This window comes from Loxodonta africana, chromosome 2 (assembly GCF_030014295.1).
Source record: "Loxodonta africana isolate mLoxAfr1 chromosome 2, mLoxAfr1.hap2, whole genome shotgun sequence".
Classification (NCBI taxonomy): Eukaryota; Metazoa; Chordata; class Mammalia; order Proboscidea; family Elephantidae; genus Loxodonta; species Loxodonta africana.
Window position 1 is genome coordinate 6,128,800 of NC_087343.1, and position 25,948 is coordinate 6,154,747.

Consider the following 25,948-nt stretch of genomic DNA (forward strand, 5'->3'; position numbering starts at 1 on the left):
GGGTGGAGTTGAACCACTGACCTTTCTGTTAGCACCTGAGCTCGTTAACCATTTGCATTCCCCGGGGACTTCAAAATTAACAATATTTATGTTTACTTTTAGAAAAGTCTGATAGTATTCCTATAAATTTACTGTGATGGCATTGAAAATACCCATAAGGAAATAAATCTCAGAATATCTTGGATAAGCACTGACTCTCCTAGAAATTTCTCCATTTTGAAACAGAACTGTGCTCTGCAGGGTCTTCGATGGCTGATTTTTCCCAAGTAGATTGCCAGGCCTTTCTTCACAGATGCCTTTGGGTGGACTTGAACCACCAATCTTTTGGTTAGCCACCAAGTACTTAACTATTTGGGCCATCCAGGAATGCCAGGCATAGTCTTGACCTGAGGTTTTCCATGTTGGCTGCATGTTATATTTGCTTGGTAGGCTTTAAAAATCCAGTTGCTTAGGTGCACCATAACCCATTTAAACCATGATCTCTGGAGGTGATTCCTTAAAACTTCTCAGACATGTAGGCAAGACGGCCACTGGTTTAGTATCAGCCTTATCCCTGTGGGACAAGCCATCCATCAAAGCTTGATTCCACCCAGAGGCACCTTGGGAGAAATACCTGGTGACCTACTTCTGACAAATCAGCCACTGAAATCGTCTGGAGCGCTGTCCTAGTGACACCTATGGGGTCGCCATGGGTTGGAATTGACTCAATGGTAGTGGTTTAACTGGAAGCTAGAATCACTTGTCTAGAACCTACACGTTTATGTGTCATTTTTGTTGGGAGTTTTTTGATTACATTTTCAATCTCTTCTTCTGTTATGGGTCTATTTAGTTGTTCTACCTGTTTGTGTTAGTTTAGGTAGGCAGTGTGTTTCTAGGAATTCATCCATTTCTTCTAGGTTTTCAAATTTGTTAGAATACAATTTTTCGTAGTAATCTGATATGATTCTTTTAATTTCAGTTGGGTCTGTTGTAATATCACCCATCTCATTTCTTATTTGGGTTATTTGCTTCCTTTCCTGTTTTTCTTTTGTCAGTTTGGCCAGTGGTTTATCAATTTTGTTGAGTTTTTCAAAAAACCAGCTTTTGGTCTTGTTAATTCTTTCAATTGTTTTTCTGTTTTCTATTTCATTTAGTTCAGCTCTAATTTTTATTATTTGTTTTCTTCTGGTGCCTGTCGGTTTCTTTTGTTGCTCTCTTTCTATTTGTTCAGGTTGTAGGGATAATTCTTTGATTTTGGCCCTTTCTTCTTTTTGGATGTGTGCATTTATTGATATAAGTTGGCCTCTGAGCACCACTTTTGCTGTGTCCCAAAGGTTCTGATAGGAAGTGTTTTCATCCTCATTGGCTTCTGTGAATTTCTTTATTCCATCCCTAATGTCTTCTGTAATCCAGTCTTTTTTGAGCAGGGTATTGTTCAGTTCCCAAATGTTTGATTTCTTGTCCCTGCTTTTCTTGTTATTGATTTCCACTTTTATGGCCTTATGGTCAGAGAAGATGCTTTGTAATATTTCAATGTTTTGGATTCTGCTAAGGCTTGCTTTATGACCTAATATGTGGTCTATTCTAGAGAATGTTCCATGTGCTCTAGAAAAGAAAGTATAGTTGGCTGCTGTTGGGTGGAGTGTTCTGTATATGTCTACGAGGTCAAGCTGGTTGATTGTGGCATTTAGATCTTCCGTGTCTTTATTGAGCTTCTTTCTGGATGTCCTGTCCTTCACAGAAAGTGGTGTATTGAAGTCTCCTACTATTATTGTGGAGCTGTCTATCTCACTTTTCAGTGCTAATAGAATTTGTTTTATGTATCTTGGAGCCCTGTCATTGGATGCATAAATATTTAATATGGCTATATCTTCTTGGTGTATTGTCCCTTTAATCATTATATAGTGTCCTTCCTTATCCTTTCTGATGGATTTAACTTTAAAGTCTATTTTGTCAGAAATTAATATCGCCACTCCTGCTTTTTTTCGATTGTTGTTTGCTTGATATATTTTTTTTCCATCCTTTGAGTTTTAGTTTGTTTGTGTCTCTAAGTCTAAGGTGTATCTCTTGTAGGCAGCATATAGACAGATCTTGTTTTTTAATCCATTCTGCCACTTTCTGTCTCTTTATTGGTGCATTTAGTCCATTTACATTCAGGGTAATTATGGATAGGTTTTTATGAATTTAGTGCTAGCATTTTGATGTCTTTTTTTGTGTGTTGACATTTTCTTTTTCCCACTTGATTTTATGTGCTGAGTAGATTTCTTTATATATTGTCCTTTCCTCATATTTGTTGTTGATTTTGTTTCTGCTGAGTCTGTATTTTTCCCTTGCATTTTATTTTGATGAGTAGGATAGTTTGTGTCCTTTGTGGTTACCTTATTATTTACCCCTATTTTTCTAAATTTAAAACTAACTTTTATTTCTTTGTATTGCTGTATCTTCCTCTCCATATGGAAGGTGTATGATTACATTTCTTAGTCCCTCTTTATTATTTTAATGTTGTCTTCTTTTATAGAGTAACATTGCTGTTACCCTCTGTTGGGCCTTTTTTTTTAAAATAATCTTGCTTTGTTATTTTTTTTTTAGATTTCCCTGTCTGGGTTGACTTCTGGTTGCTCTGCCCAGTGTTCTAGTCTTGGGTCGATACCTGATATTATTGATTTTCTAACCAAAGAACTCCTTTTAGTATTTCTTGTAGTTTTGGTTTGGTTTTTACAAATTCCCTCAACTTGTGTTTATCTGAAAATGTCTTTTTTTTTTTTTATATAAGAGACAGTTTTGATGGATATATAATTCTTGGCAGGCAATTTTTTTCCTTCCATTTTTTGAATATGTCATCCCATTGCCTCCTTGCCTGCATGGTTACTGCCCAGTAGTCCGAGTTTATTCTTATTGGCTCTCCCTTGTAGGAGACTTTTCTTTTATCCCTCGCTGCTTTTATAATTGTCTCTTTATCTTTGGTTTTGGCAAGCTTGATTATAATATGTCTTGGTGGCTTTCTTTTAAGATCTACCTTATGTGGAGTTTGATGAGCATCTTGGATAGATATCGTCTCATCTTTCACAATATAGGGGAAGTTTTCTGCCAACAAATCCTCAACAATTTTCTCTGTATTTTCTGCTATCTCTCCCTGTTCTGGTACTCCAATCACTCGTAGGTTATTTCTCTTGATAGAGTCTCACATGATTCTTAAGGTTTCTTCATTTTTTAAAATTCTTCTATCTGATTTTTCTTCAAATATATTAGTGCCAAGTGATTTACCTTCGAGTTCAGAAATTCTAGCTTCTACTGGCTCAGTTCTGCTCCTCTGACTTTCTATTGAGTTATCTAATTATGTAATTTTATTGTTAATCTTCTGAATTTCTGATTGCTGTCTGTGTATGGATTTTTCCAGCTTATTAAACTTTTCATCATGTTCCTGAATAATCTTTCTGAGTTCTTCAGTTGCTTTATCTGTGTGTTCCTTGGCTTGTTCTGCATATTGCCTCATTTTCTTCCTGATGTCTTGAAGGGTTCTGTATACTAAACTTTTGTATTCTGCATCTGGTAATTCCAGGTATGCACTTTCATCTAGAAGATCCCTGGATTCTTTGTTTTCAGGGCCTATTGAGGTGATCATGGCCTGTTTCTTTATGTGACTTGATATTGACTGTTGTCTCCAAGCCATCTATAAGTTATTGTATTAGTTTATGCTTGCTTACTGTGTCATCGCTGCTTGCTTTGTTTTGTTTTGGTGTACCCCTATGGGTTGCCTGAGTGAGCTAGCTTGATTATTTTCGCCTTTGGAGCTCTGGTGTCCTGTCCCCAGCTGGCTAGAGCTGTTATCAGGTATATCAGTCTAGGAGTCCATTCAGTTTTCTTGTATGAATTCAGCTCAGGTTTCCAGGTAGCTGATATCAAGTATGTGGTACAGGCTCTGCCCTACAGTCTTAGAGGGGCAGAGGTGATTGGCATATATACCGGTATCTGATTGCAACAGGGGGTCATGCTCTGAACAAGGCAGGGGGCTGAGAACCGACCCCCAGGTGTCTCTGAGGAAAATGCATCTCTGTTCCCTACAGCGTGCTTGTGGGTGGGCTCTGCGGAGGGACCATGGGCACCCAAAGATTTTGTTGTAAGGACTGGGAGGTACCAGTTATCCCTGGGCCCCTGTCGCGGGTGGCTGGGTGACCCAAGTGGAGCCACAAATCCTTAGGTCCCTGTTGTGGGTAGGTGAGGACCTTGTTTCATAGGCAAAGCAATGTCAAACGTCAAACACCCACCTCTCCACTGCACCGCTGAAATGGTTGGAGTTTGCCAGTAAGGGCCTATCCTCCCAAAATAGGCCCGCACAGGTCCATGCAGAAGGGAAAGGTGCTCAGGATCCATGGACGGTTTATGCCTGGACAGGAGCCGCTTCTGTCCTGAGCTCCCCCAGTTAATGGAGCTAGCAAATTATCTCTTCCCCCCAGTTGCAAATTTTTTCCTTCCCCAAGGCCAGGAGGACAGCTCCAGGTACTCACCCAGGTCTATCTTAGGCCTAGGGATTCAGCCCATGAAGCTGGCTTTGGGGTTGGGGGGGGGCGGAGCGCGGTAAAATATACGCAAATACTTATCTTTTGCCGAGAGCGCCCTTCTGCTCAGGTTCCGGAGGTGTGAGTGGGCTGTGTGGCTGCTGCTTCTCTCTGAGGAAACTGCGGCCCAACGCTAGGACCAGCCGGCTGCCCCCACTGCCGCCGCCGCTCCGGGAATGGTGCCTGAGGGCTCCCTGCGATTCAGGTCCGGTAACTCCTCTCCACTTCTGAATGGCCTCTTCCTTCCCCTCAGTTCGTTGTCTAAGCTTGCCTTTGATGCTCAGGGCTCCCAGCTTGTCACAAGTATATTCGTTTCACTTGTTTTTTTAGGGTCTTGTTGTAAAGAGGGCTCCACGGAAGCGTCTGTCTATTCTGCCATCTTGGTTCCGCCTCTTGTCATTTTTAACAATAGCCATGCAGTGCAGTTTGGCCCTGGGGTCCTGGGAGAGCTGGAAGCTGTCTGATTCTTCTCTGGGCCAGGGCTGCCTTCCCTGACCTAACAAGTGGGACAGATGAAGACTGGAGTCCAGCTGCAACCTCACATGCAGGTGATTCTGCATCCCAACAGCCTCCTCAGGTGCCTTGGGACCACTCAGAATAAAGCCATGGCCCTGGGCGGCACAGTGGCCCTGGACAGCACTGCAGCCCCGGGCAGGGTTGCCAGCCTCTGGCAGCTGTGTGTCTGCAGGGCCTAGAGACACCTCCTAGGCATTGCTGCTGTGAGGAGGGAAGCTGGGCTAGGACCCCCTTTGCCTAAGGCAACCTTCACAACTGCAGAGTCAGGGGGACTCTGGGGGTTCTGCAGGGAGCATGGCACTGCTTTTCCATGTGCGCTAACCCTCCTGTGCACCCCCAGGAGGGAGCGGGTAGCATCAGTCAGTGACATGGGCAGGGATGTCCTCAACAATGGAATACTAAGGCCTGCCCACCCCTGAGGGGATGTGCAGACTCCAGAGGGATGAAGCACCATCAGAAAAGCTTCCCCCAGCAGCCAAGTGTCTTTCAAAAGCAGACATTTAAAGACCTCTCCAGGGCAAAAGAGAAGCTGGCAGTGCCAGAAACATGCAGACACGTGCATGCACACACATACGCACACAATGCACATACATACATGTGCACACACACGCATGTGTGCACACACATTTTAAGGGTTTATCGACCGGTCACTGTGCTGGGCATTGTGGTTGGTGCTTAACTCTCCTTATTTAATCTTCACAATGGCCCTGGGACACGGGCCTGGGATCTGCACTTTAAAAGTGACGGAGCTGTTTTAATCTTATTTTTCAAGAACCCATGGGGCTCTGTGTATTTGATTTGTGGATGCTATTAGCCAGCTGATCTCCGTGGCTCCTAGGCAGGAGAAGCATGCAATGTTAGTCCTCACATTTAGCATAAGAGGCACTAGAGAGGTCAACCTACCTCTCAGGTCCCCCAGTAGTAAGTTAGGGACTCAAGTGCTCCCCGGCCCCCACCCCACGTGCATCGAGAGAGGGAGTAGGAGCTTCTCAAGTCAGCAGAAGGTCTGAGTCAAAGGGTGAGCAGAGAGGAGGCAGCAGTATAAATTCACAATCGGCTCCAGCTTGTTTCCAGCCATAAACTGCACCTGCAAAGCCTGAGTGCCCCATCCTTCACCCAGGTTGTCTTCTCACAGAAACAGGTTTGGAGCCAGGACCGAAAGACCTGAGGACCAGCCGGAATCAAAGCTGTGAGGGTTTGCCTCGGCTTTTCCCTCTCCTCACTAGAGGTTGAACAGAAATTAGTCCTGTCTAAGACCACCTAAGAGGAGCTCTGGTGGTGAAGCGGGTAAGTGCTCAGCTGCTAGCCAGAAAGTCGGTGGTTTGAACCCACCAGTCACTCTGAGGGAGAAAGATGTGGCAGTCTGCTTGCATAAAGATTACAGCCTTGAAAACCCTAAGGGACAGTTCTACTCTGTCCTATAGGGTTGCTATAAGTGGGAATCAACTCGATGGCAATGGGTGTGTAAGACCACCCACACTAGTATGGCAAAGTTGAAGCACTGTGACATGGTGAATGGGGCAGGAAAGGGAGGGTATGTGCTCATGGGTCTGTGTGCATGCATGTGTGCTCATATGTGCACGTGTGTTCATGGATGAGTAGGCATGTGCATGTGTGCATGTGTGCATGTGTACTTGTGTGTGTGCCTCTCTGTGTGCATGTGTGCCCATGTGTGCATATACATATATGCACATGCGCCTGTGTGTGACTCAGTGACTTTATGTAAGTGAGGGCATAAGGTTGGAGATGGAGGAGGAGAGGGCAGGTAAGCAAGGAAATCAAACCAAAGAGGGGTTTATTTCAATTCCGTTGTGTTTTATAGCTAGTAGCCTGGCTAGTTTGCAAAGTAATGGTCCCACTAACAAAAGTGCTCATTATTTTTCCTTTTGTAGTTCATATTCATATTTATATATTATACAGTGGAAAATTATTTATTTAGTGGTGTGATAGGCTAAAAAATTCATACTAAGTACAGAACTCAAAACAGAAGATAAAACTCAATGTGCAGAGCACATGCCCGCACATCTCACCGTGGGGTGACTTAGCCCCCCAAAGGTGTCATTTCCTGCTGTTGTCTTTGGGGCCCTTTGAGACAGAGAGTGCCTTTCTGGACACTGGAGGTCCATGTTACAGTGAGTGCCCAGTCCTGGAGGGCCAAATTGGTCAGGGACACTTCTCCCCCACCCTTGGCCTCTCTGCAGCCCTGGAATACAGCCTCATCATCAGAGAGAAGGAGGTGGGGCATCACTCCCTGCTTTGCTCCCTCACTTCCTCCTCCTTTGTGTTCACTTCCTGTCCTTGTTTCTCTTTCTCCTCCCTTTCTTGCACAAGCCCAGAACCATGTCAGGGGCTCCTCACTTGCCACCTTATGGAATGGCTGTGCTCCAGAGCTCAGTCATTGCTGCAGCCTGAGCACAGGAAGCTAGTCACTAATTTCAATGAGTCTTTCGACTCCCACTACCTTTATCTCTGCTCTTCAGTACTTAATACCAGTCACTACCAAGTCAATTCCAACTCATGGAGACCCCATGTGTGTCAGAGTAGACCTGTGCTCTGTAGAGTTTTCAATGGCCGTGATCTTTCAGAAGTAGATCGTCAGGCCTTTTTTCCAAAGTACCTCTGGGTGAACTCAACCTCCATTCTTTGGTGTCTGAGCACATTGACCATTTGCTCAACTCAGGGAATCTTGCAGTATCTGATGGCTAGGGTTTAATTTCTGGGTGTGCTAAAGCTTGAAAAAATGCAGCTATCATTACTGTGGGTAATAAATTCAGATGTTTAATCAAACATGATCTCTTTCAGACACTTTGAACTTACACTGGTGCTTGGCAATGGTAAACATTAAGTCCACCTGGAATAAGACCGAATCACTGCCCCCAGGAATTGTTCCCAAACTCCCAACCTCTGACCATCTAGGTGGCACATTGCATTCACCATCACACCACCCAGATATCTGTCCAGGGCCACAATCATAATCTGCTCTGTAGGTAAGCAATTTCAACCCAAAGGTAACTGCCCATACAGTAACACAATGATACAATGGATCCATTTCCCAACATGCACGCTCCTTATAAAGGAGAGCCACTGAATTTCTAATCAAGCCAGGAGAACAGGAGGGTCCCTAAAAACAGATGTTACAAAAATAGCCTAAGTCATTAAAGCAGCAAAACAAAATGAAAATGGGGTGCACTTGAGACCAGCACATATTTCCATAATTTATGGAAATGGCTTTTCCTCCCCCATTTAATGGCCATCAGGAGCACCGTTAAGAACCTGCCCCCTCTCCTTCTCCCTTTATGCCCTCAAATTAGAAATCACAACACCATTCTGTGGTTTTTGTTTTAATTCCACTTAATTTATTGAAATGTAATCTGTTGTTTCGTTTGATTTGGGGTTGATAAATAGCCCAGGATAAAGAGCAAGCTCAGAAAGCCTAGACTGGAATGAGCATCAAAAATTGTTGTTGGCATTGTCTGTTGATGACAGTCATGCTGTGGACTGCATCCTCCAGGGGTTTCTTCCAAAGAGTCCCCGGCCTCCCCTGGTGGGGTGACTGGTTTGCAGGATCTACAAGGCCAGGATCGTCCTCAACTGCCCTTTAGTTCTCTCAATCCAGGTCTGCAGGCCTGACATTCACTGTCAGAGCAGCTTTCATCTTAACTTCATGCAATCATTTCAAAAGTGAAGTCAAACACACAAAGAAGGGCCCTACTTTGGATGTCAATAAAAAATGAGCGAGGGGCAAGAGGAGGCACTGCCTGAAGCTCAGCCCAGAAGGGGCAGTGAGGGACAGACCTTGCTTCAGGTGGATACTGCAGAAGCCCCAGGCAAATTCTGCTTCCCAAGTGGAGGGAGCAGTGGTCTGTAGTTCCAAGTCTGGTCTGTAAACCTTGGCTTCCCTGAGAGCATTCACTCATTCATTTATTCACCAGACATCTGCCGCAGTGTCATGTCAGACCCCAGGGTATTGTCAAGTAAAACACACATCCAGACTTAGTAATGGAAGACTCTATTCAAAAGGATCATTGCAAGAAGGAGGGCATAGGTGATTGCAGTAGGGGGAGATGGCTATTGCTATAGGGGGAACATTCTGACATTAAGATTAGCGAGCAACTCAAGAATTAGGCAAAAAGGGCTTTTCTGTTATGGAGTCCAGAGTAAACAAGGCTAGAAAGAACCAGATGTGGGGAAAGGGGGTGAGAGGATGGTGTGACCTGATGGAAAATCAGAGACCATTTCTTCTAGAGGCCAGCCGATTCTCAGGAGGAGCTGTCTGCTGGCTCAGGCTGAGGGTGGCCCAAGTTCAGGGACCTGAGGGAAGGAGAGAGGTGTGAACTAAGTTTGGTTAGCAAGCATTTTGTTCTGATTGATCAGTGGGGACAAGGCATTTGACTAATCATTTATGAGGCAAGAAATGGGAATTTGGAGGGTCAGTGTCTGGCCTTGTCACAGGTAAACTAGGAGGTATACATGAGTCTCATAAAAGTCATATAGGATAGAGGGTTATTTGCAGTGAGCCACTTTCAGAAACACAGAAGAGTGGGGGACTTCTCACCCTTTGATGATTTCTAGGATCATAGGGCTCAGGTAACTCGACATTGTCAGAATCCAAGGTTAATGTGGTACATTTTCTGTCGTGAGGAGTTCCAGTTATTACAGTTTGATATGATAAATAATGTAATAGAGTACATACAAGATGTGAGGACAAAGAAGGAGCAGCTCCCTACCTGGGCACCAGGGGTCGCTCCTCAGAGGAGCTGGTGGTTGTTTTAGGTATTCAGGGTAAGAGGGGTTCGGCAGATAGAGAAAGGAGGGCTTTCCAAGCAGTGAACGTATAACCCGAAAGAATGAAGGTCGTAGAATACAGGATGGTTAGGATTCCAAGGAGGAGATGGCTCCTACAATGAATAGAAGGCAATTCGTGAGAGACTTGATGACCTTCATTTTGTGTCTGAACATTGTCTTCAAACAATGGGGCCCTAATGGGTTTTAAAGTCAGGCAATAACATGATTGGATATTTGCATACAAGCCTAACTCAGGTACAGTATGGAAGATGGGGTGGAAGGGGACAGTGGGACACATAGCAGAATCTTTTGCAACAGCAGAGAGGACTTAAATAAGGGTGTGGTTTTGGGGATGGAAAAGAAGCAACACCCTGGGTTAGTTTTGTTGTTATTGTTGTTAGCTGTCCTTGAGTAGACACTAACTTATGAGGATCTATGAGCAACAGAATGAAATGCTGCCTGGTTCTGCATCATCTTCAAAATTGCCAGTGTGTTTGAGTCCATCGTTGCAGCTATTGTGCCAAACCATCTCATGGAGAGTCTCCCGCACCCTCTTTGGCCCTCTACTTCACCAAACCTCATGTTCTCCTCCAGCGATTGACCCTTCCTGGTGATGTGTCTGACGCAAGTGAGTTGGACAATGTTCTGCCCATAGGATATTCTTTGGCTGTTTGGAAGTAGATTGCCAGATTTTCTTCCTGCTCCATCTTAGTCTGTAAACTCTGCTGAAACCTGTTCAGCATCATAGCAACACACAAGCCTCCACTGATAAATGGGTGGTGGCTGTAGATGGGGTGCATTGGCTAGGAATCGAACTTGAATCTGCTGCGTGGAAGGTGGGAATTCTATCGCTGAGCCACCAGTGCCCTTATTAGATTTGGCTGATGTGTTTTGCAGGAACGTTACAGAAGTGATGTCATGTCTTTCACAATACACCATGTCAAGAACCATGTGATGTCTCTTTGTCCTTGTGCTGGTGAGATTAACTTCGATAATTTTACTAAAATGCAGTCCATCAGGGTTTTCTACCTAAAGTTACCAAACTCCCCCTGTGATCAATAAGGCATTGTGGAGAGAAGCTTTGGACCATGCACACTTTCTGTTCTTTGTCAAACTCTCACCCCCTGGTGTCAGTAACCAGTGATGCAGGGAGAGAGAGTGGCCTTTCATGGGACTGGGTGTTTATCTTCTGGGTACAGGTAATTTTAAATCTGTGGTCTTCTCTACAATTAGGCTGAAGGCACATGTATGCATGATCGTATTTGACCTTTTGGATTTGTCAAGTATTTTGGTGGACACATAGAAAGACTCAGATGTAGGCAGTTGCCATTATCCTTGGACTACCCAGAAAAGAGACCTTCAGATTGGGTTAGCATGCAGATGCAATCAAACAAAACCCAATAAACCTGGCTAGATTCTGTTTAAAAGAAGTGTCTTCAAATGAGTAAAAAGTAAAAGGCTGAAAATAAAGAGATTGACAAAGAGATGCCAGACAAGAGTAAATACACAGGAAAGCTGTAGAAGCAGTGTTAACACCCAACAAGGCAGAATCTAAGATGGAAAACTCTAAGCAACAAGAGAGGTGCTATGCTAATAAAAGTTCCAGTTTATGAAGAAAATGCATCAGTGTAAACCTGCACACATCAAACAATTTAACACTCAAAATATTAAAAAAAAACAAAACTAGAAATGCAGACATAATACCTATAGCACAAGGCTTTTATAAGCGTCACTTAATTATACATTTCAGCTAGACAAAAAATTAAATTGTTGATTTTTAGTAATTGTATACAGATATATACATTTTGAGAGAGCGCTTGGGAAGAACACTGTCAGCATTTCTCAAGCTGAAAGAACTGAAGAAAAAATTCAAGCCTCGAGTTGAAATAGTGAAGGATTCTACGGGGGAAAATATTAAACAATGCAGGAAGCATCAAAAGGAAACGGAAGGAATATGTAGAGTCACTATACCAAAAATAATTAGTTGACATTCAGCCATTTCAAGAGGCAGCATATGATCAGGAACCGATGGTACAGAAGGAAGAAGCCCAAGCTGCACTGAAGGCATTGGCAAAAAACAAGGTTCCAGGAATTGACGGAATATCAACTGAGACGTTACAACAAAAGGATGCAGCGCTGAAGTGCTCACTCATCTATGCCAAGAAATTTGGAAGAGAGCTACCTGGCTAACCTACTGGAAGAGATCCATATTTATGTCTATTCCCAAGAAAGGTGATCCAACTGAAAGTGGAAATTATCAAACAATATCATTAATACCACATGCAAGCAAAATTTTGCTGAAGATCATTCAAAATTGGCTCCAGCAACATATCGACAGGGAGCTGCCAGAAATTCAGGCCGGATTCAGAAGAGGTTAAGGACAAAGGTGCACCTGAGTCTTCGTGCTGAGGTACTCAGTTCCCCATGGAGTGGACAGTGAGGGATAAGGGACTTGCGTGTGTTCAAGTGGGTTTAAGGAGGTAGAAGTCTGTGACAGTTGCTGTAGCACAAAAGGCGCAAGTAAGGGCTTCATGAGCTGAGAGCATCTTTCCAGTGGCCATGAGTTTAATCATGAACAGAAGTCCCATTTTTGGTATCTCATCAGGGGAGGAACCAGGGTTGTCCATTGCTCTGACAGTGGAAAATACGAACACGTGGAATAAACTCTTGCACAAAAAGATGTTGGTGGTTTAAGAGAAAGTGTAACCCCATGTTTTTTAAGGGGTACCTGTTGCTCAGTGGCATAGATAAGTAGCAGCCTGTATAATCTCTGGATCATTTTTACGTAAAGTGACCATAACCTCGTAGGATAATGTGTTAAGCACAACTACTGTGGGATTGACACAGTGGCTGCAACAATGGGCTCAAGCACAGCAACTATCATGAGGATGGTGCAGGACCAGGCAGTGTTCCATTCTGTTGTACATAGGGTTGCTGTGAATCAGAACTGACTCGATGGCACCTAACAACAACTACACTGTGGGTAAGGGGACATAAGCAATGCTTTCCTTAACGGGTGAACATTGAAGTGCGATGTGAAGACTCTTGTCCAGGTCTACCTCTTTCCACCATAGCCTTCGGGCTTCACGTACTGATGAAGTGAGAATCCAGAGGCCCCAGGTGTGGTTTGCAGTGGTGAATTTCCTGTGCATGCTCAGACACGGGGATGGACTAGGGAACTCTGCATGGCATCTTCCAGCCCCTACTCAGTCCTGAGGTTCTAAGAGGGCACGCTGATAAAGGAGCTTCGGCATTATCTTAAGTCATGGTAAAAGTGTGTCATTGCCTCCCGCCTTGATGGAGAGGTCAAAGGCTCAGTCTTCCATGTGATTTCATACCCTTTGGTTGGCCTGCCTCTGAGGGAAAGGAGCCCGTAGGTGAAGAAAGCATCCAATCTTACTACTTATGGTTGTTTTTCATTTCCAAGAATGTGTAATTGGCTTCATTAATAAGCTGAGTTTGTTTGTTTTTTAACAACCATCTGGGTATTATTAGTTCCAAGTTTAATTTGCACAGGTAGAATTGTAATGGGAGAAATTTGTCTGGCATTCAGCATTTTTAAAATTGTAAATACTTTTTGCAAAGGAGCCATTGTTTGTTTTAAGCAAGACTTTTTGTCAAATCTCACCTTTGTGGGTGGGTGCCCCACAGGGTTGGTGAAGTTGTGTATGTGGGGGGCGGGGAGCTGGGAGGCTTCTAAGGCTGCCCTCATTGGTCTCCAGAGAGGTTTATGTTAAGGGAATTTGCTCAGGCACTTGCCGAGGTTGTCTAGGCAAGCCTGAATGAAATCCATAGGGCAGGGGGAGGCTGGAAACTCCAGCAGGATTTCAATGTTACAGTCTTGAGTCTGAATTCTTTCTTCTCCTGGAAACCTGTTTTTGCTCCTAAGGCATTCAACTGATTGGATAAGGCCCACCACATTACCAAGGGTAATCTCTTTTACACAAAATCGATTGTGTATGTTAACCACATCTACAGAATACCTTCACAGCAATGTTCAGATCAGTTTTCGACTAACAACTGGCCTTGCCAAGCTGACACATAAAACTAACAGCCATGGTCCCTGTACTTGGCAAACACAGAGCTATTACTTCTCTTTACCTGACCCAGGAGTGAGGAGAGAGGCTTTCCCATGATCTCTTGAGACTTTGTGAGTTCTGGTGGAGAAATGTGCCAGACCCTAGAACTGAGGTCCTGCCTTGCACGTGAGTTTAGGGGACTCACATGTGAGTTTAGGGGAGCCTGGGGCACAAACAGCCTCAGGGACCATAAGATGAGTAAAATAGTGTATTGGGGTCCCTTCTCTCCTCTGTCCTTTGAGCTCTCAGTGAGGCAGCTCCTGGGGGTGTGCCAAAATCCAATAATTGATAAACAGGGCCAGGAGACTGCCTGGGTTCTTGGAGTGAAGGTGTTAGCTAAGCAGGAGGAGATGATATAATTTCATTGTGTAGAATTGTGTTTGTACCTGTTAAAGAAAGCCTGAGGGTGGCATGTCAGGCTGGGTGTGTTTTCATGTCTTTTCCCTCAGTGCACAGTGATTTCCAGAGAAGACAAATCTGACTTTGAAAACAACAGATACCACTTTACCAAAGCCGTTAAGTGAGAAAGCTTTGACATAGCCACAGAGCGACGGAAAATTCGCGGACCCCAGCAGCATCCGAGTGCAGTGAACGCTGACCGTTGAGTACTGTCCTTGCTGGCCCCTGGCCTCCGCACCTGACGCCTGCTCAGGGGTCTCCTCAGCAGAGTGTCTGCTTGTGCGGGACACTCGGGCCAATCTGACTGAGGAAAGTGGAAGGAGGGTTGAGGGAGGCAAAGGAGGGACATTTGGACGTTTCTGTCAGGTGGGAGGGAAGGTGTGGATCCAGTAAAATGTCATGGACCTAGTGAGATTCTTTAAAGCTGTTATTTTCGCTCATGAGGTATTGAAGGGGTGTGTGTGGGGGGTGGCGTGGGACTGAATCACAGCACTGTGTTGGGGTGGCTGTCTCCTGTCTTACCTTCTCATCTCAGTTGTCTCCCAGGCCAGGCTGAGGGCAGCAGTACCCTCCAAGTGGCTGATGTCACTTCACGTATACAAAGTAAGGCATATCTGCAGCATGGCTTTATGCGTGTCTAAATTCTGCACTTCAGCATGAAGCCATTGAAATTCCTGTGACAAGACGTGGCAGAACAGCAGAAGGAAGCCAGGGTAGCACAGGAGAGGTGAGCCAGTGGGGGTTAAAAGATGGGGGAGGCCACTGTGCCTCCCCCACCCACAGTGGCCTGCTCTCTGATGAGAATCAGCAAAGGCAACGGAGCAAGAGAGGAGTAGATCAACCTTCCCTTGTATCTCTGCCAACTCTGCCACCTCTCTAATTCCAGACCTCACACACTGGCTTCTAGAATTTTCCATGCAACAGTGTCTCTTTTGGCAGGGCCCAGTGTTTCATATCACTTTCCACGTGTCTTGTTCAATCTCTATTCAGGATGGAGAGAATGGCAGACAGCTTCTCAGTGAGTTCCACAGCTTGCGATATTACAGAGCGGTGAATAGGAAATTAGAGCTTAATGTGTCTAGACAGCTTATTTAAACAACCAGAAAGGAGACAGAGATGTCTCTCGTTCACAGTATTAGGACTACATGGTTTTGTGCTCTCTGCTCTGTTTTTCTTCTTGATTTCCCCTAAATAGAGCTGAGATGCCAGGCTGTGGTGCTGAGGCCCCTGCTTTCTCTGCTTTATTTAGTGCTGGTTCTAATCAATTCACTGCTTTTTAACCATCCCCACTTCTCCCAGGATTTACAAGCTGTCTTCCTGTTATGCACCAACCATGAACAAAGAATCCCTTTCTTTCTGGACTTACCTTACGGGTGATGACTTCTTCCATTCATCTTTTGACAACCCATTCGTAAAGTGTTGTGATAGGGAAGGAGAGTAGCACAAAATAATAGCTATTAAAGAATGAACCTAATATTTCTAAGTACATATTATATTGTTGTTGATAGGTGCCATTAAGTCGATTCCGTCTCATGGTGACCCTCTGGGACAGAGTAGAACTGCTTTATAGGGTTTCCTAGGCTATAATCTTTATGGGAGCAGATAGCCAGGTCTCATGGAGGAGTTGAGTAGGTTTGAATCACCAACCTTTCTGTTAGCAGCTGAGTGCTTAACTCTTGCCCCAACCAGGGTTCTCACATATTATATACAGTAGGAAATAATCATTTTATTCAAAATGAATAAGTTAGCAGAACACACATGTCAAGGAAGAGCGAGACAGGCAGGATGGGGAGAGTTAGAAGGTGGGGTCCATGTCTGTGGAGAGATATTGAAGAGAGGAATTTTCACGGGCCAAAGACAGGATGGGTCTGGCCAGCGAGGGCCCATATTGACCTCCTTCCTGAATACTTTAATTCATAGAGGAAACAATTTCCTCTAAGGAATACTAATTGAAAACAAAATATTAAAACTGGAAAGAAAATCACCATCTACCATTGGCCACCCACATAGCCTCCTATCTGTCCATCTGTCGGCCCCCACCTCACAGACATCAGTAGACCAAAACTGTGGGTTCTTAACTTTGAGTGGGAACCCATCCAAATTGGCTATAATCTCTCAGTGGCTGAGGATGGAAAACAACACCAGAAATGTAAGCCTTGTGAACTTTTTCCAAATAACATTGTTGTTGTTAGATGCCATCGAGTCAGTTCTGACCCATAGTGACCCTATGTACAACAAAATGAAACACTGCCTGGTCCTGTGCCATCCTCACAATCATTGCTATGCTTGAGCCCATTATTGCAGCCACTGTGTCAATCCACCTCATTGAGGGTCTTCCTCTTTTTCATTGACCCTCTATTTTACCAAACATGATGTCCTTCTCCAGGGACTGGTCCCTACTGATATGTGAGAAGAAGTCTCGCTGTCCTCATTTCTAAGGAGCACTCTGACTGTACTTCTTCCAAGACAGATTTGTTCATTCTACTGGCTGTGCATGGTGTATTCAATCTTCTTGGCCATCACCATAATTCAAATGCATCTATTCTTCTTAGATTTTCCTTATTCATTGTCCGGCTTTTGCATGCAAATGAGGCCATTGAAAATATCTTAGGAGGAAAGAATTAGATGGCAAGATCTTTTTCAGTCCTATGATTAATTTTTAATGAATCTTTAGGTTCCAGAAAGAAAACTGAATCAAATTGTGTTTCCTCACAGAGAAAAGATTTCAAAGGAAAACACTCAATTGCTTTTTCCTCATAGGAAAAAAGAAAAAAATCAAATAGATGCTAATATAAGCCTTTGTAACTCTCAAATGGATGGTATCCCCAAAGTTCATTTTAAGATATTTGTGAAGAATTTTGATCACCTCTTCTAAAACAAAACCATTTACCTGTGGGAGGTGAAACGGTACTTCCAGGAATTTACCCACTTTTTTTTTTTTTTTCTAACAGTGTTTTGTGAGGAAACCCATATGTTCCAGCTCCACTTGCCATGAATTCATTTTCCAGTTGGGAAAAAGCGTGTCAGAATGGTGCTGGGATCATGCCTTGTGTAGCTCTTCACAGTTCCCCCCGAGAGATATTCTGAATTGGGATGAGGGGGAAGTTTGGGGGAGAGGTTTAGATTGAGTTTCCCTGATGCCTACTGAAAATAGATTAGTCTTTCATTAAATTAAATGCTGGTGAGGCAAAGACTGCCTGCAGCACAGAACGTGGTCATAAGACAGTATTGGTAACCTTGGCTCTTGCTTGGGTTTTTCTGCATTACTATCACACACTGAAACCATAACCTATTCCATCTACCTGGCTGCCCTACACGATGCTTACCATCCTGCTAGAAGTTTAGCTTTGTGATTCTAGGACTCATGGAGCTCTTTTCGCCTTCCCTACACTCAGCAACTTGAGCTCACTGATAAGAAGAGATTACCTACAGGGGGGAGACGTGTCTAGTGTCTATGGCACAAAAAATGAGACCAGAGGTGCAGACAGTAAAGCTAGAGACAAGTATGTTGTAGTTGGGTGCCATCGAGTCATTTCTGACTTAGTGACACCACGTGACAGCATAGAACTGCCCCATAGGGTTTCCTAGGTTGTAATCTTTATGGAAGCAGATAGCCATGTCTTTCTCCCTGGAGCCACTGGGTGAGTTTGAACCACCAACCTTCCAGTTAGCAGATTAGTGCTTAACTGTTATACCACCAGGGCTCCTTAGAAGTAAGTATACCTATTTTCAAAACAAATGGAAGGCGCAAAAGCTTCAGAATTCCACAGACAGGGATTTGCATCATTGATCAATAGTGAGGTTGTGAGAGCTGCCTGTATTCGCAGCTAACTTATTTTCCGAGTGGAGATGCTAGTGCTAATCTCTCAGGTCGTGTGTGGAAACTGGGCACTATACAACCACTTATGTGCATAATAAACCTGCATAAAATGGAACTTTTATCAAAAAGAGTTGAACCGATTGTTTAAAATGTCATTTAAAGAACGCTTATACTTACATTGAAGGAGATACCTGTTTCTGCAAACTGACTCTCTAAATACAGCCATGCTTGTTTTATTGCTCTTCGCTTTATTAGGCTTTGCAGACATTGCGTGTTTTACAAATTGAAGGTTTGTGGCAACCCTGCATCGCACAAGTCTATCAGTGCCATTTTTCCAACAGCGTGTGCTCGCTTCATGTCTCTGTGTCACATTTTGGTAATTCTCTTAATATTTCTAAGTTTGTCATTATTATTATATTTGTTATGGTGATCTGTGATCAGTGATCTTTGGTATTGCTATTGTAGTTGTCTTGAGGAGCCACAAACCGCTCCCACATAAGAGGGCAAATTTAACTGATAAATGTGTGTGTTCTGATCAGCTGTTCCCCTGCCTCTCTCCCTCTCCTCAGGCCTCTCTAAACCCTGAGACACAATAACATTGAAATTAGGCCAATTAATAACCCTATAATGGCCTGTAAGTGTTCAAGTGAAAGGAAGAGTCAAACATCTCTCGCTTTAACTCAAAAGCTAGAAATGATTAAGCTTAGTGAGGAAGGCATGTCTGGATGCTGAGACAGGCGGAAAGCTAGGCCTCTTGTGCCAAACAGTTTGCCAAGTTGTGAATGCAAAGGAAAAGTTGTTGAAGGAAATTAAAAAGTGCCACTTCAATGAACACACAAATGATAAGAAAGCAAAACAGCCTTATTGCTGATGTGGAAAAAATTTTTGCGGTTTGGATAGAAGATCAAACCAGCCACAACATTCCCTTCAGACAAAGTCTAATCCGGAGCAAGGCCCTAACTCGCTTCAATTCTGTGAAGGCTGAGAGAGGTGAGGAAGCTGCAGAAGAAAAATTTGAAGCTAATGGAGGTTGATTCATGAAGTTTAAGGGAAGAAGCCGTCTCTATGACATAAAAATGCAAAGTAAAGCTGCAGGTGCTGACGTAGAAGCTGCAACAGTTGTGCAGAGGATCTAGGTGAGGTGCTTGAGGAAGGCAGCTGCATTAAACAACGGATTTCCGGTGTAGCCCAACAGCCTTACACTGGAAGTAGATGCCGTCTAGGACCTTCATAGCCAGAGAGGAGAAGTCCATGCCCGGCTTCCAAGCTTCAAAGGGCAGGCTGACTCTCTTGTTAGGGGCTAATGCAGCCGGTGACTTTAAGCTGAAGCCAATGCTCATTTAGCATTCTGAAAATCCTGGGGCCCTTAAGCATTGTGCTAAACCTACTCTACCTGCGCTCTATAAATGGAACAGCAAAGCCTGGATGACAGCACATCTGTTTACAACATAGCTTACTGAATATTTTAAACCCACTGTTGAGAACTACTGATCGTAAAAAAAAGAATTCCTTTCAAAATATTACTGGTCATTGACAATGTACCTAGTCATCAAAGAGCTCTGACGGAGATGTACAAGAAAATTAACGTTCTTTTCATGCCTGCTAACACAATGTCCATTCTGCAGCCCATGGATCAAGGAGTAATTTTGACTTTTAAGTCTTATTTAAGAAATACATTTCATAAAGCTATAGCTGCCATACTTAGTGATTCCTTTGATGGATCTGGGGAAAGTAAACTGAAAACCTTCTGGAAAGGTTTCACCTTTCTAGATGCCATTAAGTACATTCATGATTCATGGGAGGAGAACAAAATTTTAACATTAACAGGAGTTTGGAAGAAGTTGATCCAACCTTTGAGGACGACTTTGAGGGTTCAAGACTTCAGTGGAGGAAGTAACTGCAGATGTGGTGGAAATAGCAAGAGAACTAGAAGTGGAGCCTGAAGATGTGACTGAATTGTTACTTCAATTTCATGACGAAACTTCAATGGATGAGAAGTTGCTTTTTATGAATAAGCAAAGAAAGTGGTTCCTCAAGATAGAATCTACTCCTGGGGAAAATTCTGTGAACATTGTTGAAATGACAACAAATGATTTAGAATAGTATATAAACTTAGTTGATAAAGCAGTGGCAGGGTTTGAGAGGATTGACTCCAATTTTGAAGGAAGTATTACTGTGAGTAAAATGCTATCAAATAGCGTCATGCGCTACAGAGAAATCTTTTGTGAAAGGAAGAATCGATGAGGCAAACTTAATTGTCGTCTTATTTTAAAAAATTGCCATGGCTACCCCAGCCTTTAGTAACCACCACACTGATCAGTCAGCAGCCATTGACGTTGAGGCAAAACCTGCCACCAGCAAAAAGACTACGACTTATTGAAGGCTCAGATGAAGCTTAGCATTTTTTAGCAAGAGTATTTTTTAATTAATTTACGTACATTGTTTTTTTTTAGACATAATGCTATTGCACACTTAATAGACTACAGTATAGTGTAAAAAAGATTTATATGTACTGGGAAACCAAAAAATTCTTGTGACTTGCTTTATTGTGATATTCACTTTACTCTGGCGGTCTGGAACCAAACCCACAATATCTCCGAGGTGTGCTTGCAACCTGAAACTCTAATAATTTGCGATAATCACTACCACTTCATAGAGCTTTCCACATGCCAAAGCTGCTGAAAGCAACTTGCATATGTTAATCAATGCCTACAGACTCTATTAGTTTGGCAATATTTTCATCCCCAATTTACAGATGAGGTAATTGAAACACAGACAAGTTATGAAACTTTCAAAAGTTTTTGAATCTATTAAGTGGTGGAGCTGGGATTTGCATCTTGGCAGTAAGTCTTCAGAGTTCATACTAATAGCTAGTATGCTATATAATGGATTGACACAGAGGCTGCAATAATGGGCTAAAACATAGCAACAATTGTGAGGATGGTGCAGGACCAGGCAGTGTTCCATTGTACATAGGATCACTATGAGTGGAAACCAACTTGACAACACCAAACAACAACAACAGCTCACACAATGTTGAAAGGCTTGACCAAAAGCTTTGAAAGCCTTTAACCCACTACATAGCACAAGCAGGTATTACTCTGCATCTGACATTTTGAATTCCTCAAGGGTGCTGAGCCATGAATGGTTGGCCCACAGGACACATGGACAGCTGCCCAATGCTTATTCCATTGGTCCCAGTAGGGACTGGAAGCTGGTGAATACACCAGGCAGCTATGTCTTGTGCAAGTGTAAAGGACTCCCCAGAGACTGGCCTTGGACTCAAACCTCAATAAATAGGATAAGTATCACAACCTTGTTTTAAGAAAATCTGTTGCTTGAAAACCTAGCCTTAATAATAATAATAATAATAATTTGGGTTGCATGACTCTCTGTACTAAAAGATTACCTGCATGTTTACATTCTACACCGGGCCATCCTAACGCATGACAGCAAGTCCACTTATCCAGACATGTCCTACACAGAGTGTTAAAAAAAAAAAACGTGTTAGGAACATGTCTATTTGACATAAGACACACCTCTGAATAAAATTTCCGGAAACTGACAACCAGAGATATATACACCAGAAGAGGAGTCTGCAGTGACTTTGAGAAGCCCTCTCAGGAAAGCAGAAAGGTGACCAGGGGCTTTCTTAACATTGTCGTCTTCTTCAGCTCCTTTGAACATTCACAGTAGGTGTGTAAATGACTGAATGCAAGTTATTCCCTGGCAACTTATTCTGTTGCCTGGGCTCCTCATGCCACGTTGTTCCCTTAAAACTCACTCTGTCCTGACATAGAACTTGTCTTGCCAGAATTAACAAGTACCTTCAGTAATGGCGTGTCAGGCTAACCTTGCTTCTTTGATGCTTAGATGAAAAATGTATTCAGTGTGACTTTCTCAGTTTTCAAAGATGGGTAAACACTTTATTCCTACAAGGAATAATTTTAGCTGCTGATTAGTATTTACTAAAAAACAAAAATCGTGATATGAACTACAAAGCAGGAAAATGGTATATATTAGGAGGGAGACTGTGAATATCAGAGTTGGCAGAGAGACTGTGGGTAGGCAGTACTTTCTCCTCGTCTTTTTCTTTTTGTGTTTGTATTACATTTCTATGATGTCACGGAGAGGTTCATACACACACACACACACACACACACACACAAATAGTTCACTTATTTTGAGAGAAAGCAAATACATTCATATAATGAAAGCTTAGCCTCCTTACAAATGCAGGAATGTATTGGACATTGTCTGATAATTTAGAAGTTTTGATTATTCAACAGGATTAACCTAGGTATTGTCAGTGAAGGAGGGCGTTGTTAACAAAATAACTATGCATATAAATTTGCAGGCTTAAGATAGCAATTTTTTTTCAAGCTTTCTCAAGCATATTCAAATTACTCAATTGTCAACGATTGATATACAGTAGTTAAAAGAATAAATCATAGTTCTTTGTTAAAACATCAACAGATATAATTTGAATTTATTTCAAATATTCAGTAATTCAAAATCTTTATTAATTTCCTAATTAGATTCCAATGACGGTAGTTGATTTACGTGCACACACACTCACACCTACATGTTGGTGCGTAACTGGCCTGAAGGAAGACTTATAAAACATCTAACTTGCGCTGTTTATTGATCTCAGTCAGAACCATCTGCTTAGCACAATTATACTAGTGTTTTTTGTCACTGTTATTCTAAAATCGCTCTGCCTATTTGCTCTAGATAGAACGTCCTGCTCCTATTGTCTTCTTATAGGATACAAGAGCCTTGGAGTTTTGATTTTTTGTTTTTGACATACTAAAAAGCAAAGACGTTACCTTGAAGACTAAGGTGAGCCTAACCCAAGCCATTGCATTTTCAATTGCCTCATATACATGCTAAAGCTGAATGATGAATAAGGAAGACAGAAGAAGAATTGACGGTGTTGACAAAGAAGGCTGAATATACCATGGGCTGCCAGAAAAATGAACAAATCTGTCTTGGAAGAAGTACGGCCAGATTGCTCATTAAAAGCGAGAATGATGAGACTTCATTTCACATACTTTGGACATGTTTTCAAGAGGGACCAGTCCCTGGAGAAGGCATCATGCTTGGTCAGCGAAAAAGAGAAAGACCCTCAACAAGATAGATTAACTAGGTGACTGCAACAATGAGCTCAAGCATAACAACAATCCTGAGGATGGCGCAGGACTGGGCAGTGTTTGTTTCATTCTGTTTTACATAGATAGGGTCACTATGAGTCAGAACCGACTTGACGTCACCTAACAATAACAAAGAGCCAAATTTCAGCTTCATTCTGTACCTCAATACATGCCAAGTGTTGTCTTAGACATAGTGATACAATTCAGGAATGCTGATTTGAGGAAACCCTGAAGACAGACAGACAGACACGGAGTCAAGTGTATCATAGGAAATCCACATGTGGTTCCCAACTGAAGTGGCTAAGCTTTCCTGTAACATGTTTTATCAGCGAAATAAGAGGCAACTAGAAGATGGGCACAAAGCTTTACCAGAGAAGTTTACTTTGTACTTAATCTTGTGTCTCAATTTCATGGCCTACAGTTTCCTGAAGTTCAGATAGATTGCTGAGGAATCTTCCTGCAGTTTGAAATTACCATCCTGCTATTCCCATCTGCCGTGTTAAGACAGCTAAATGGTGGTGAGGGATTTGCAGGGTTAAGGTGACCTGCTGAGCCTTGACTTTCCCACAGAGGAGGGACTAGGAACTTCCTATCTGGGAAACAGAGAACTCAGTTTCATGAGACACTGATGAGTGATTTAAGGATTAACTAGCTGTGACTCAGATGTCTAAGGTTAGGACCCAAGACAGGTTTAGAAAAGTGCACAGATAGACACAAAAAACAGAAGACAGCTGGCAATGGGACCACAGGGAAGCAAGCACTGTAAAAAGGGGAAATTCTTCACAGCTAAATGGACCCTGGGGACAGCATCTGTTGCTTTTCTTGGCTACTTAAAAAGAAAGGGATATGCCACCATGAGCCCAAGCATCACAAATCAGAGGAAAGAGTCTACAGAAAGGCGTGAGATCAATGTGGTTGATGTTTTTCTACCATTTCTCAATAGTATGTCACAGTGTGTCAGTAAGATTCTTTGTAAGAAAACATCATGTGTTTGCCTGGGAGACATCACCCACACTCACTGCACCATGTATCCATAGTTAAGAGCATAACTGTGATGACCTTCCAGCTGGGTGTGATTGTCAAGCATGTGACATGGAGTCAGAAGGACAAAGCTTACCCCCTAGTTTGCCATTTACTGGCTGAATGGCTTTTCTTCCAACTCAGTTCAACCATTTATATAGTATCCCTGGTATCAACCACTATGTAGAAACCTTCAGGAATGTTATGCTTTATTTGGGACCTGGAGAAAATTACTTAGCCTCTTAGAACCTCAGTGTTTTGACTGAAAAGAATAGAAATTAAAGTTACTGAATTATTCTGGGAGTCAGAATTAGAATAAAGCCTGATGTTGTTGTTGTTAGGTCCAGTTGAGTTGGTTCCACCTCATAGCAACAACAGAAGGAAACACTGCCTGGTCCTGTGCCACCCTCACAATTGTTGCTATGCTTGGGCCCATTGTTGCAGCCACTGCGTCAATCCATCTCATTGAGGGTCTTCCTTTTCTTCACTGATCCTCTACTTTACCAAGCATGATGTCCTTCTCCAGGGACTGATCCCTCCTGACAACATGTCCAAAGTATGTAAGATGCTTCTGAGGAACATCCTGGTTGTACTTCTTCCAAGAAAGATTTGTTTGTTCTTTTGGCAGTCCATGGTATATTCAATATTCTTCACCAACATCACAATGCAAAGGCCTCGATTCTTCTTCAATTTTCCTTATTCATTGTCCAGCTTTTGTATGCATAATATTCGACTGAAAATACCGTGGATTGGGTCAGGTTCACCTTAATACTCAAGGTGACATCTTTGCTTTTCAACACTTTAAAGAGGTATTTTGCAGCAGATTTGCCCAAAGCAATGTGTCTTTTGATTTCTTGGCTGCTGCTTCCATGGGTGTTGATTGTGGATCCAAGTAAAATGAAATCCTTGACAACTTCAATCTTTCCTCCATTTATCATGATGTTGCTTATTGGTCCAGGCTGTGATAGGGAAACTCATTAACAACTTGCAGCATGCAGATGACGACCCTCCTTGATGAAAGTGAAGGGTACACAAAGCACTTACTGATGAAGATCAAAGATCAAAGACCACAGTCTTCAGTATGGATTACACCTCAACATAAAGAAAACAAAAATCCTATGAGTCAGAACCGACTTGACGCCACCTAACAGCAACAACAAAATCACTGATGGTGTTGTACTTCAGGATAGATCTTGAAACATTCTTCTTGATCGTGAATGCAACGCCATTCCCCTTCAATTTGCCATTCCTGGCATAGTAAACCATACAACTGTCCAATTCAAAATGGCCAATACCAGCCCTTTATGCCTAGGATAAAAATGTTTATGTGTTCCATTTCATTCTTGACGATTTCTATTTTTTCTAGATTCATACTTTGTACATTTCACATTCTGATTATTAATGGATGTTTCCAGCTGTTTCTTCTCATTTTGAGTCAAGCCACATCAGCAAATGAAGGTCCTGAAAGCTTGACTCCATCCACGTCATAAGGTCGACTCTACTTGGACGAGGCATCTCTTCCGTAGTCATCTTTTGAATGCATTCCAACCTAGGGGACTCATCTTCAAGCACTATATCAGACAAAGTTCCATTGCTATTAATAAGGTTTTCACTGGCTAATTCTTTTCAGAAGTAGACTGC